Source organism: Zeugodacus cucurbitae, chromosome 6 (assembly GCF_028554725.1).
Source record: "Zeugodacus cucurbitae isolate PBARC_wt_2022May chromosome 6, idZeuCucr1.2, whole genome shotgun sequence".
In the NCBI taxonomy this organism is placed as follows: domain Eukaryota; kingdom Metazoa; phylum Arthropoda; class Insecta; order Diptera; family Tephritidae; genus Zeugodacus; species Zeugodacus cucurbitae.
The window spans coordinates 21,955,332-21,968,603 of NC_071671.1; the positions used below are offsets into that span (position 1 = coordinate 21,955,332).

Consider the following 13,272-nt stretch of genomic DNA (forward strand, 5'->3'; position numbering starts at 1 on the left):
ACAGAACTCTTATTAACCCTACCATATGAGAGTCTAAGAAAGAGGCCGAAATGCGTGAGTACGAAGAGCTTGAGAAGCTGGCAGACAGAGGGAATGCTCGAAAATTTTATGAAAAAATGAAGCGACTTAACGAAGGTTTCAAGACCGGAGCATCCTCATGTAGAGACCAAGGTGGTAATCTGGTAACCGATGTCCAGGGCATACTGGGATTATGGAGGGAACACTTCTCCGAACTGCTGAATGGCAGTGAGAGTACAACACCAGGAGATGGCGAACCCGATCCCCCAATCGATGACGATGGAATAGATGTTCCATTACCCGACCATGAAGAAATTCGAATAGCAATTACCCGCTTGAAGAACAACAAAGCAGCGGGGGGCGATAGATTACCGGCAGAACTATTCAAATACGGCGGCGAAGAACTGATAAGATGCATGCATCAGCTTCTTTGCAGAATATGGTCGGAAGAAAGCATGCCTGACGATTGGAATCTCAGTGTGCTCTGCCCAATCCATAAAAAGGGAGATCCCACAATCTGCGCCAATTACCGTGGGATCAGCCTCCTAAATATCGCATACAAGGTTCTATCGAGCGTATTGTGTGAAAGACTAAAGCCCACCGTCAACAAACTGATTGGACCTTATCAGTGTGGCTTTAGACCTGGAAAATCGACAACTGACCAGATATTCACCATGCGCCAAATCTTGGAAAAGACCCGAGAAAAGAGGATCGACACACACCACCTTTTTGTCGATTTTAAAGCTGCTTTCGACAGCATGAAAAGGAGTTGCCTTTACGCCGCGATGTCTGAATTTGGTATCCCCGCAAAACTAATACGGCTGTGTAAATTGACGTTGAGCAACACCAAAAACTCCGTCATGATTGGAAAGGACCTCTCCGAGCCGTTCGATACCAAACGAGGTTTCAGACAAGGTGACTCACTATCGTGCGACTTCTTTAACCTGATGCTGGAAAAAATTATAAGAGCTGCAGAGCTAAACCGAGAAGGTACAATCTTCTACAAGAGTGTACAGCTCCTGGCGTACGCCGATGATATTGATATCATCGGAAGCAACAACCGCGCCGTTTGTTCTGCTTTTTCCCGCATGGATAAGGAGGCGAAGCGAATGGGTCTGGAGGTGAATGAGGACAAGACGAAATATCTCCTGTCATCAAACAAACAGTCGGCGCATTCGCGTCTTGGCTCCCACGTCACTGTTGACAGTCATAACTTCGAGGTCGTAGATAATTTCGTATACCTGGGAACCAGCATCAACAACACGAACAATGTCAGCCTCGAAATCCAGCGCAGAATAACTCTTGCCAACAGGTGCTACTTTGGACTGAGTAGGCAATTGAACAGTAAAGTCCTCTCTCGACGAACCAAAATCAAGCTCTACAAGTCGCTTATCATTCCCGTCCTGCTTTACCGTGCAGAAGCTTGGACGATGTCAACATCAGATGAGACGACACTAGGAGTTTTCGAGAGGAAAATTTTGCGCAAGATTTATGGTCCTCAGAACATTGGCAACGGCGAATACCGCAGACGATGGAACGATGAGCTGTACGAGTTATACGACGACATTGACATAGTTCAGCGAATAAAAAGACAGCGGCTACGCTGGCTAGGTCATGTTGTCCAAATGGACGAAAACACTCCAGCCCTGAAAGTGTTCGATGCAGTACCCGCCGGAGGAAGCCGAGGAAGGGGAAGGCCTCCACTCCGTTGGAGGGACCAGGTGGAGAGCGACCTGGTTACACTTGGGATCTCCAACTGGCGCCGAACTGCGAAGGAGAGAGACAGGTGGCGCACTATCGTCGATTCGGCTATAACCGGCTAAACGGTTGCAACGCCAATCACATACACATATGAGAGTCTATACTCAAAAAATAGATTTATTTTATTTTTAGTACATATATAGCGCTGATGATGATGTTTTAGTGGAATTAACTGAGATAGAATTTATATTAGAAGAGATAAGGCTTTGTGTAGGGGAACAAAACGACTTTTTATTCTGGTAAAATGTAAAAATTTTTAAACCCCTTCCCCGCAAAACCGTACTATGAAAAGAGATTCCTTCAGTTTCTATTAAGTAGTTTCAGTGCCGTTCAGTTTTTTCTAATAAACCTTCATCTCGTGCTCCAAGAACTACTGAAATTAGACATCCATGCACAGTACCAAGCTGTCTTAAAAGTCCTTATATAGACTGTTCCTATAACATAAAGCTCTTATTGTTTCCTGCTAGTTGGGGCGTCTATTCGACTATATTTTTTCTGAAGAAAAAGATATATGAAAAAAGGGATATACAAATTTCCTATATCCATATTGTAGCAGAGAACCCGTCATCCTTCTTGAGATCCAAGTTACAAGTAGAGAGCCTTTATTATGTAAAACCAAGCGCTAGGTGTATTCGTAAGTAGATAGGCCCAGTTAGTGTCATGATGTGATCTAATCTAAACCGGAAACTTCGGTAGACCGGAAACACAACAAGAAAGGGACCTTCATGTTTCAACTAACCGGCTCGCGACGTCTCTTGCGTAAAATTATGCTTTCAGGTTTATTGAAGCTAAATAATAAATATTTATGAATGAAGTGCATACTAAGTTGTCATAAGCGAGTAAGTGAAGCGTAAATATGGCAAGTTGACTAAGTGCCACTAAAATGGATGAAAATCTTTTAGTAATACGTATTATGAATTCGGTTGCTTTCAGGATATTTTTTCTTTTTTTTTTAAGAGCAAATTATCGGTCTATAACGCCGGAGCAGTGATCTTTAAAGTAACACGCAAATATGAGTCTATACTACATTTAATAATTGCTAAAAAAGACAAGGCCAAATTCGACGGTTTCCCCCTATTTCGGGTCCTACGAATCGAACTGCATCATTACTTTTTTGAGTTACAATCATGGTTTCATACAAAAACTTTTGTTGAAGTTTTTCATCAAAGTTGCCCATTGTAAGAGAAAGGCACATTTTTCTTCGGTCTCTAACTCTTTTAATGTTGACTTTTTTGGTAAACTTTCTTTGGCAAAGCTTCTCAGAATAAGTCCGTCTTTAAGTTATTAGATGACTGTAAACCCCAAAATCAATGTTTTTTGTGTCCTTATAGCCAATATGTCGAAAAACTTAAATTTAATCCATTTTGCCCTCTATCTCTATTCTCTGCGATAATTTGCGAATTTGGTCTTGTTTTTTTTTTTTTTTTTTTTTTTTTTTTTTTTTGAAAAAAACTATCACAGTGTTATGAGCGTTATAACCCCATAAAGAACTACTACAGTAATTTAAATGTAATGAAAAGGACAATACTGCTAAACTTCAAATTGGTTACTCACAATCTACATAACCGATTTTAACCAAATTTGGTATATATTTTTTCCATAAAATATTGTGAAATCGGACAAAAACTAATATAATGCAAATTTCATAAAATTATATTTTTGAAGTAGAAGCCCAGGTATTATAAAAGCTAACGAATAAAAATATAGTACATATATTATTCCAACGATCTGACAACCTTACCTCAAAAATTATTGAATTGTTCTGTACTTTTCCAGTGCTTCTAACAAGAACCCTTGTAGGGGTGTTAACGGGGCACCGTCTGATTGGGAGACACGCCAGCAGACTAGGGCTACCTTCCAATGATTACTACAGGAGGTGCCAAGAAGAAGAAGAAGAAGAAGAAGAAGAAGAAGAAGAAGAAGAAGAAACGATTACACACCTTCTCTGTGGATGCAATGCTCTGTACAGGAAAAGAATCGCAACTATTGGCGGTTTTCTCGAGGATGTGGGCGAAGTTGTTCATGTCAAATTGGGTGAGATTTTTCACTTTATCAGGACCACAGGGTGGTTCAATGAGGACTCGATAGTGTGAGGGATCTCAGTCCCAGTGGTATCACAATAGGCCTCCCAAAGGCCTAGGTGCGTCGTTAGACAGCCACTTAACCTAACCTAATCCAACCATATTCGAATTGTTATTAAATTTAATTACAATAAGATACAGAAATTTACATTTGCAGTGTTGCCACCAAATTGGTCACAATACTTAAATATATTAGATGAAATGCATAAAAAAACGCTAACACTAATTAAATTACATAACAACACCACGATTAATTACAACAACAACGCTTAAATGGCAACAAAAATAATATACTTAGATGAAAAAACAACTACTCCACCTCAACCAAAAAAAATACTATAAATAACAACAAAAACTATACCGGAAACAATCACTTTACACGTCTGAAAAAAAGAACATTCATTTCATAATGTCATAAGCACAATGCCACGCACCGAACCGACAACCGCACCTAACATAACGGTAGTATAGCAAGCGCAGCGTTGAAATACAAAAGTGCTCATTCACATAACATATTATCGTATGGTTGTATGTTCTGTGGGGAATCGATAAAAAAGAAAGCATATTTATAGGCGAATAACCACAGGCGAGCAGCAAATCGGCGACGCGCATAAATTCTAGCTAGCACACACATACACACACTCAAACACATCCACAGGAAATGTATTTTTATACATGTGGTACTGAAAATGGCAATTTTATAGTCACTATGTATGCGCTTATGCGCCACAAAGTATGCAACATTTTCAAGCATTATTATTGTTGGAAACTCATAGCTGCTTAAATGAATTGAATTGGTGCCCGCGGATTCAGTGGTAAAATAACGGCAATTCGCTGCTTAAAGTTAGATGCGAATATACGTATGTGTGTGTGCTTCTCAGTGTTATTTTTGTTTTCATATTTCGTATTTTTTTTTGCAAGCATCTTCATTGCGTTACCTAATTTTGTTTCGCTGCTTTATTGCTTTATAGTCTCAAGGCATTGATTAGGGCTTGACTGCTTGGCGGCCATGTTCAAGTGCCTTCTGAGGGGATTAATCAATTAAAATTGCAGAGAAGCGTGTGTTATGTGTGTATTGGTTGTACTACTATCAAATTTGTGTTAAATCCACATTCACAAAATTATCGATTTTTTGATAACACATACAAACATAGCCAATAATTTAATTTTTCAAAACAAATATTTTTCATGCACATATCTTTGAAGTTTATGACATGTTTGAACTATTTCGATAATACCATATCGATATATTTATTGTTTTATTTTTATCGAATTTAACGGTTAAAATTCAAAAATGGTCATCGACTAAAATTAATGTGCTTATTATTTACGTTACAAACAATAACAATATCAAAAATATACAAATCGATAACTTCCAGTTAAAAACATCGATTTCATTTTTAATCGATCATTATCTTAAGTGGTAAAATTTATTTCAGTAATATTGCGACTCAAATATAAATATACGATACCAAAGGGCTCTTAATTAGACTGTAAAAAATATAGATTCCTTCTTAATTCAATTTTAGTCGATTATTAACTGACGTATACAACTGCGATTTTATCTCTGCAATTTTATGACCAAAATAGAGAGCTATAGCAATAATGGATAGTAAACGTAGATAATAAACACGGTTTTCGATATTAATCGATAAATGACTGTCGTCTCTAACTGCAATTTTATTACTCAAATGCTACTCCATTTAAAAGCTTTAAAAGAATTTTCCAAATTCTTACTGACTTTTTTATCAATACCATTAAAACTACCCTATCGATAAAAATTATCGGTATATTTATATATTTAAACAAGTAAGGAAAGGCTAAGTTCGGATGCAACCGAACATTTAATACTCTTGCAATTCATTGCTATATTTTTATTAAGGTAACACACAATTTGACCATATATTCGGCATAAAGTCTAATAGAAAAACGAAAATCATCATATATGGTATATAGGTCGAGGTAATTCCCGAACCGATTAAACTCATTTTTATCACCAACATTCATTATATCTAAGATTATATGCTCATTTAATTTGGCTAAGAAATTTCATATATTACCCGATTTATAAGCTATTAAGCCCATCGTATTTTTGAAAATCCTATAATTAGCTATATGAGAGCTAGGGGAAGTTATGAACTGATTTTAACCATTTCTGATACAGAGACACACTATTAGAAGAAAAATATTTCCTCTGAATTAAATTAAAATATTAAGATCGGTAAGATATTTTCGGTGAAAAATTATCATAAGGCACTGAGTTCTTCAAATTCCATATCCGGGGTCTTGAAAAGTTATAGTCCGATTTCGACAATTTTTTCACAAGTGATGACGGATCATATACAGTATTTGTGTAAAGTTTTATTTCGCTATCTTCATTTGTTCCTAATGTATATATGTATTATAAAGTGAACGAATCAAAAGAATTCAAAATTGAGTTATATGGGAAGTTGTCGTAGTTGTGAACCGATTTCATCCATTTTCCACACGTGTCAGCAGGGTATCAAGAAAATATTATATACCGAATTTCATTGAAATCTGTCGAGTAGTTCTTGAGATATGGTTTTTGACCCATAAGTGGGCGACGGCACGCCCATTTTCCATTTTGTAAAAAAATCTGAGTGCAGCTTCCAATCTTATCCAATTTCTTTCATTTTTGGACTGTATTAAGAAGGGGCCAAAAAAAACGACTGCAGAAAGTTTGGTTTACATAGCTTTATTGGTTTGCGAGATATGTACAAAAAACCTATTTGGGGGCGGAGCCACGCCCACTCCCCCAAAAGAATTACATCCAAATATGCCCCTTCATAGTGCGATCCTTCACACCAAATTTTATTTGCTTTATTTATGGCTTAGTTAAGGCACTTTATGTGTTTTAGGTTTTCGCCATTTTGTGGGCGTGGCAGTGGTCCGATTCTGCTCATCGAAAGCAACCTTCCTATGGTGCCAAGAAACGAGTGTGCCAAGTTTCATCAAGATATCTTAATTTTTACTCAAGTTACAGCTTCCATAGACGGACGGACGGACAGACAGCCATCCAGATTTGAACTCCACTCTTCACCCTGATCACTTTGGAATATATAACCCTATATCTAACTCGTTTAGTTTTGGGTGTTACAGACAACCGTTATGTGAACAAAACTATAAAACTCTCTTAGCAACTTTGTTGCGAGAGTATAAAAAAAAAAACTTTCAAAACACGTATCAGTTTCTTAATTTGCAAAAAATTCCATGCTAAAGCTCAAGAAAGAATTCATCCTATCTGCCTTCAAATTGAAACACAAACGCCAACAAGTGTTTTTTTTAATAAAAAAAAAAATATTAAATGAATGTGGCATAATGCCAGGCAAATACTTTATTTTATGTTTATGGTTATTATATGTTTTTTATTGTTATTTGTACACCATACTACAAAATAACAACCAAATGACCAACAAACAGTTTAGAGACATGTAAACATGTAGACAGGCAGGCAGACGAATAAAAATAAATAAAAAATTCGACTCACACAAATGGGTATCAGAGATAAACGCGCGCTGAAGAGCAAATGAAGAGATAGCGAGAGTAAGACAGACACGTCGGATGGGGGTGAAGAGCAATGGGGAAATGTGGAAAAAAGAATCATACCCAATTAGATATATTGGAAGTAAAACATGCAAGTAAATCTGAATATGTAGCAACCTTTATTATATATATTTTGTGGACCTTTTTTACATTGTAATCTGTCGTAGTCTCTCTTACATGAAGACATATGACTAACAACTACACTAAGTGACCAGCCTCTAGGCTCGGCAGACAATATAAACGGGTACCGGGCTTTTTGAAAGGTGTTAATGGCGTTTGAGTTTGGCAGAGCACACTTGTAATCAATGTGAAATAAAAAGACTGTAGGCACACCCTTTAGACAATTCTGCACAAACTTCCTATGTGCCGACAACTTATTGTAGCTACATCCGCAGAGCACTAGGTCACAGTTTTATATCCTTACTTACATATATGTCTATTGAAAGGAGGCCGCACACAATGCAGGTGTCATTCGCTTTTCTTGGCTGCCGTGATAAATAACTGTGTGATAAGAATATAAGTGTAACACTCACAGCAGAGGATAAAGTCAATGTTAGCAAACATGTAGGAGGAAGAGCAGACATTTCAATTAAATTATATTTAATGAAATAATATGAAATAAATGTAATTAAAATACAATTTACATATATGATTTTTAAATATAATTATAATAATATTAATTAATTATAATTAATTAATAATTAATTAATATAATTATAAGGTTGAGATATATTTAATTTGAGGGTCGACGTCCAAAAATTCGATATAAAAGATTAGATTTCATTCATTTTTTACTTAGAAATTACATTTTTTTCCGGGAAAACTCTTACGCAATTCTATTTTTATACTCTCACAACAAACTTAGCTAAAAGAGTATTATATTTTGTTCACTTAACGGTTGTTTGTAAGTTATAAACCTAAACGAGTTAGATATAGGGTTATATATATCAAAATAATCAATATGACGAGACGAGTTAAAATCCGGATGTCTGGCTGTCCTTCCATCTGTCCGTGCAACGGATAACTTGAGTAAAAATTAAGATATCTTGACGCAACTTGGTACACAATCCTTGGGACCGTGAGAAGGTTAGTATTGAAAATGGGCGGAATCAGATCATTGATACGCCCACAAAATGGCGAAAACCGAAAACCAATAAAGGCCATAACTAATAGAGTCCGACCGATTTATCGGAAACTTTTAAAGAGCTATAACTAAGCCATTAACTAAGCTATTGAAGTAAAATTTGGTATGGAGGATCGCACTATGAAGGGATATATGTGGATGTAATTTTTTTTAAGTGGGCGTGGCCCCGCTCCTTTGTAAGTTTTATGTGAATATGTCGCAAACCAAAAAAAGCTATATCAACCAAACTTTCTGCAGTCATTTCTCTTACGTACCCCATTACAAACCATAAAAATTGATGTGATGGGATAATTGCCACGCCCACCTCTACACTAAATTTTACAGAAGAAATGACAGAAGGAAGCTGCACTCAGATTTTTTTTACAAAATGGAAAATGGCCGTGGCGTCGCCCACTTATGCAAAAACCATATCTCAAGAACTACTGGACAGATTTCAATGAAATTCTGACTATAATATTTTTTTGACACCCTAGCGGAATAAAACTTTACACAAATACTGTATATCATCTGTGGCTTCACTTATGGAAACATGTTCGCAATCGGACTATGACATGAAGAACTCAGTGCCTAAGGGTAATTTTTCATCGTAAATATTGGGAAATGTTTCAGATATTTTAATTTAATTCAGAGGAAATTTTTTTCTCCCAATTGTGTGTCTCTGTTCCTAATTATATGCGGGTTTTATTCCGCATATATCGGTTAATATGTGAGATATCTTAGCAAAATTAAGTGAGCATATGGTCTTGGTTATAGTGTAGCTTGGTGGGGAAAATGAGTGAAATGGGTTTAGGAATTACATCAGCCCACATATACCGTATATGATGATTTTCGTTATTCTATTGGACTTTATGCCGAATATAGGGGTCAAATTGTGTGTGATCTGAATAAAAATATAGCAATAAATTGCGAGAGTATAAAATGTTCGGTTGCACCCGAACTTAGCCTTTCCTTACTTGTTTAAATTACTTTTTTGTAAATTAACTACTAAATATTCAATTAGTTAATTAAATCATTATATTGTAAATTGAGCACAATTAAAGATTCGTTAAGTATTAAAGGCAATTAAGTACTAATTGTTCAATTAGTTAATTACATAATTATATAGTAAATTGAAAACAATTACTTTCCATTATGTAGTTATAAGTTTTAATATACTCTTACATCAGGCATGAGAGATTAAAATTTGACTTGAACAGCTTAGAAATCAATACTTAATTACTGAATCCTACCCCTATGCAGTATGCTATCTTCATTAATTTTATTCTAAATAAGTAATTTATTGAGCTAGTGCTATTGTAATTAAAGAATAACTTTAACATAACCATAACTTTTCAGTTTTCATAATTTTCTGTACTCCTCAGTTTTTATCACTTTTAGTTCTCATATATTTCTCGTAATAAATCATTAAATGAGGAAAAAGAAATAAATTGCGAATATTTATGTGACTATCTTGGCACACCGCTATAATAAGAAAATTCCCCCAATCTTCAAGATTTTTTTAAATTGTCCACTGTCAAAAGAAATGAAAAAGATTTATTATAACTATTGACTACACATTGGCTATACGTGTGTATATTTATATTCATACATAGACATTAATATTTGCTTACATAAGCCCACATGTTATCTCCCTCACAAATTCATTTCGTCATTGATTGTTTACTCCGCCACACATCCTCATCAGCGATGTGTGCTTATAAAAATTAATAACGCAATTATTGATGAGCTTTGTATGATAGCATATGGTTTTAATGAAAATGACAATGTACGGTTATGACAAACTCTTGTTGCCACCAACGCCACTAACTCTGCCTCAGCACTCAGATGAAGCAGCTTTTGTCATAAATTTATACGCTCCTTCCGGTTGCCAATGGCGTTACATAGCTTGTCACCAAAGTGTCAAATGTGGTTATGAATTTGGTCACACTTGCCTTGTTGAACAGATAAATTAGCTTACAAGCGCATAGATACATACTCATGTCCACCTAGAAAGGCTGCATAACACAGCGTGTTTGAGAAATCCCTTAAGCGGGTATTTGGAATGAGAGGCCGGAATGGTTGATAAATAGAAATTTCAAAACTTTAGTTTCAATAGATGTGCAGCATCTTTCGGGTAGAAGCTTTAATTAGGCAAAATCTACATCGTTGGGTAATGTAGATAATATTACAGATACTGCGTTCATTTGCATATTCATATTCATATTCATATTCATATTCATATTCATTTTCATATTCATATTCATATTCATATTCATATTCATTTTCATATTCATATTCATATTCATATTCATATTCATATTCATATTCATATTCATAGTCATATTCATATTCATAGTCATATTCATATTCATATTCATATTCATATTCATATTCATATTCATATTCATATTCATATTCATATTCATATTCATATTAATATTCATATTCATATTCATATTAATATTCATATTCATATTCATATTAATATTCATATTCATATTAATATTCATATTCATATTCATATTCATTTCATATTCATTATCATATTCATACTCATATTCATATTCATATTCATATTCATATTCATATTCTTATTCATATTCATATTCATATTCGTATTCATATTCATATTCATATTCATATTCATATTCGTATTTATATTCGTATTTATATTCATATTCATATTCACTTTCATATTCATATTCAAATATAAGTTTATTAAGAGGAAGTATTCTGTATATTTGTTTCGAAAAATCCTTTCCATTCAAAATATAACCCGCTCTATAATACTGATGTAGAGAAGTAACAGTTGCTCGTTTGTGGACATACATTTCAAATTGACCTACCCCCATGTTCAAAAATTGTATTGTATGCGAATAGTCGTCGCGACAGCTCAACGCACACAATTTCCACGCAAGCAAACAGTCAGTCAATCGCTCAGTCAGGATCAAACATGCATACCCAACAGTAATATCAACAGGAAACACAAATATAGCAAATAGAAACTATGCAACAAAATTAAATTTCCGTTATACAATTTGTTGCAACAACAACAATAATTCGTTCAGTACAACTCTAATCTCTTTTTCGTCACATTTGGCAGGTCCACTTCCATTTGAGTGGACCTTGTCAACGACACTTCAGGATAGTCAGTGGCAGTCAACAGCAGTACTTACGCACTTTGCTGTTGTTGGTTTACAATATATGTACGTGGCAGTGTTCTCCTACGCTTTAGCTGTTTAGCCGCTGCTGTCTGTAAAGGATTTTAGTTTTTAATTAATTTTGAAGTGTCTAGTTGTGTTAGTGCCTCTGGGTAAACTTATGTTGTTGTTAGTCCTATTAGGGAGCTCTTCCTACACGTTCTCATTATTGTTAATCCTTGTTTGTGCTGTCTTTTAACTTTTGTTGTTGTTTTTGTTGTACTGTGCTTGGTTGCTAACTGTGTTTTGTGTGTTGCCAGCGTAAATTCCATTTATGTTTGCGCTGCACGTCGCTAAATTAGAATTGAATACATTTAAGTCGGAAATGTATTAAATATTGTGTATTTTGATAATCATTTCGACGGAAGGGTTCCATTACCCCAATTAGGCTTAGTGACGATCGGTAGAGATGGGCATACTCAGCGCGTGGACGTTAATAAGAACTTTTAAGGACTTTGTTGGAAAATAGATAGTCCAAAAAGTGTTGGAGTTGATACTCATATACAATATATATTGAGATTTATATTCGTATTCATATTCATATTCATACTCGTATTCATATTCATATTCATATTCATTATCATATTCATACTCATATTCATACTCATATTCATATTCATATTCATACTTATACTCATATTCCAAGTCCTATACTTATTCATATTTAGACTCGTAATTGCACTGAAATTAATATTCATATTAATACTCATATTCACACTTATACTTATATTCATATTCATACTAATATTTAATCGAAATAGTATTCATATTTTACTCTCATACTCATATACCCATATTTTTGAACTTTTCACTTCAAAATAATTCTTAAATTCAACTCGACACCTGGCCACAATCAGCTTGTGTCTTTACGGCATAATGCGCAACAGTGATGCATGCAAGCGTATTGTCTCATTGTGCTGCTTGTTTCTAACTTGTGTATGCTGCTGAAAATTTTTCTGCGTTTGGTTCGTTCGTTTTATGCCATCAGTCAGTCATATTTTTATGTTCTGCTTTTACTTTTAAATCCTGCACGTGAAGAAAACTTAATGCGGCAAACGCATTCGAGAGATAAAGCGCTTAGCAATATGATATGGTGCGAGCTGCACAGCAGGCAATGAAGAAATTGAAATCAATGTAAGCAGGTTAGCTTTATTGGAGTTTCTTCCGTGAGTACTTTTCTTATTTTGAATTTGCAAACTTTTATTGTTTGCAGTTTGTGGCTTCAATGGCAGCTTGGCAGAGTTTGAAATGTAGAATCAGAAACTAAAAATAACTTTAGATATCTTATTTTTGTGTACAGGATTTAATTTATTTTCCATCGGCGACTAGGATTCTGAGCTCTTTTTTTCTTTCTGATTTAGATCTTATTTGTAATGCTTTGCTGGAACAAAAAACTATCTCATCTCTGAATACTTTACTCCTCTAACTCTTCTTTTGAGCTCTTCAATACTGAACGGGCCTCCATAGAAAATCATAATAGACTGTACAGCTGGTGATTTCATGTGGAAGGCAATCGCGCGAAAAA

The 13,272-nt window shown here is 35.0% G+C and overlaps 1 pseudogene; it reads right to left on the minus strand.

Annotated features, from left to right (window-relative positions):
• Positions 1 to 13,272, minus strand: part of LOC105220245 (protein kinase C, brain isozyme-like) — an 85,891-nt pseudogene that overhangs the window by 40,873 nt on the left and 31,746 nt on the right.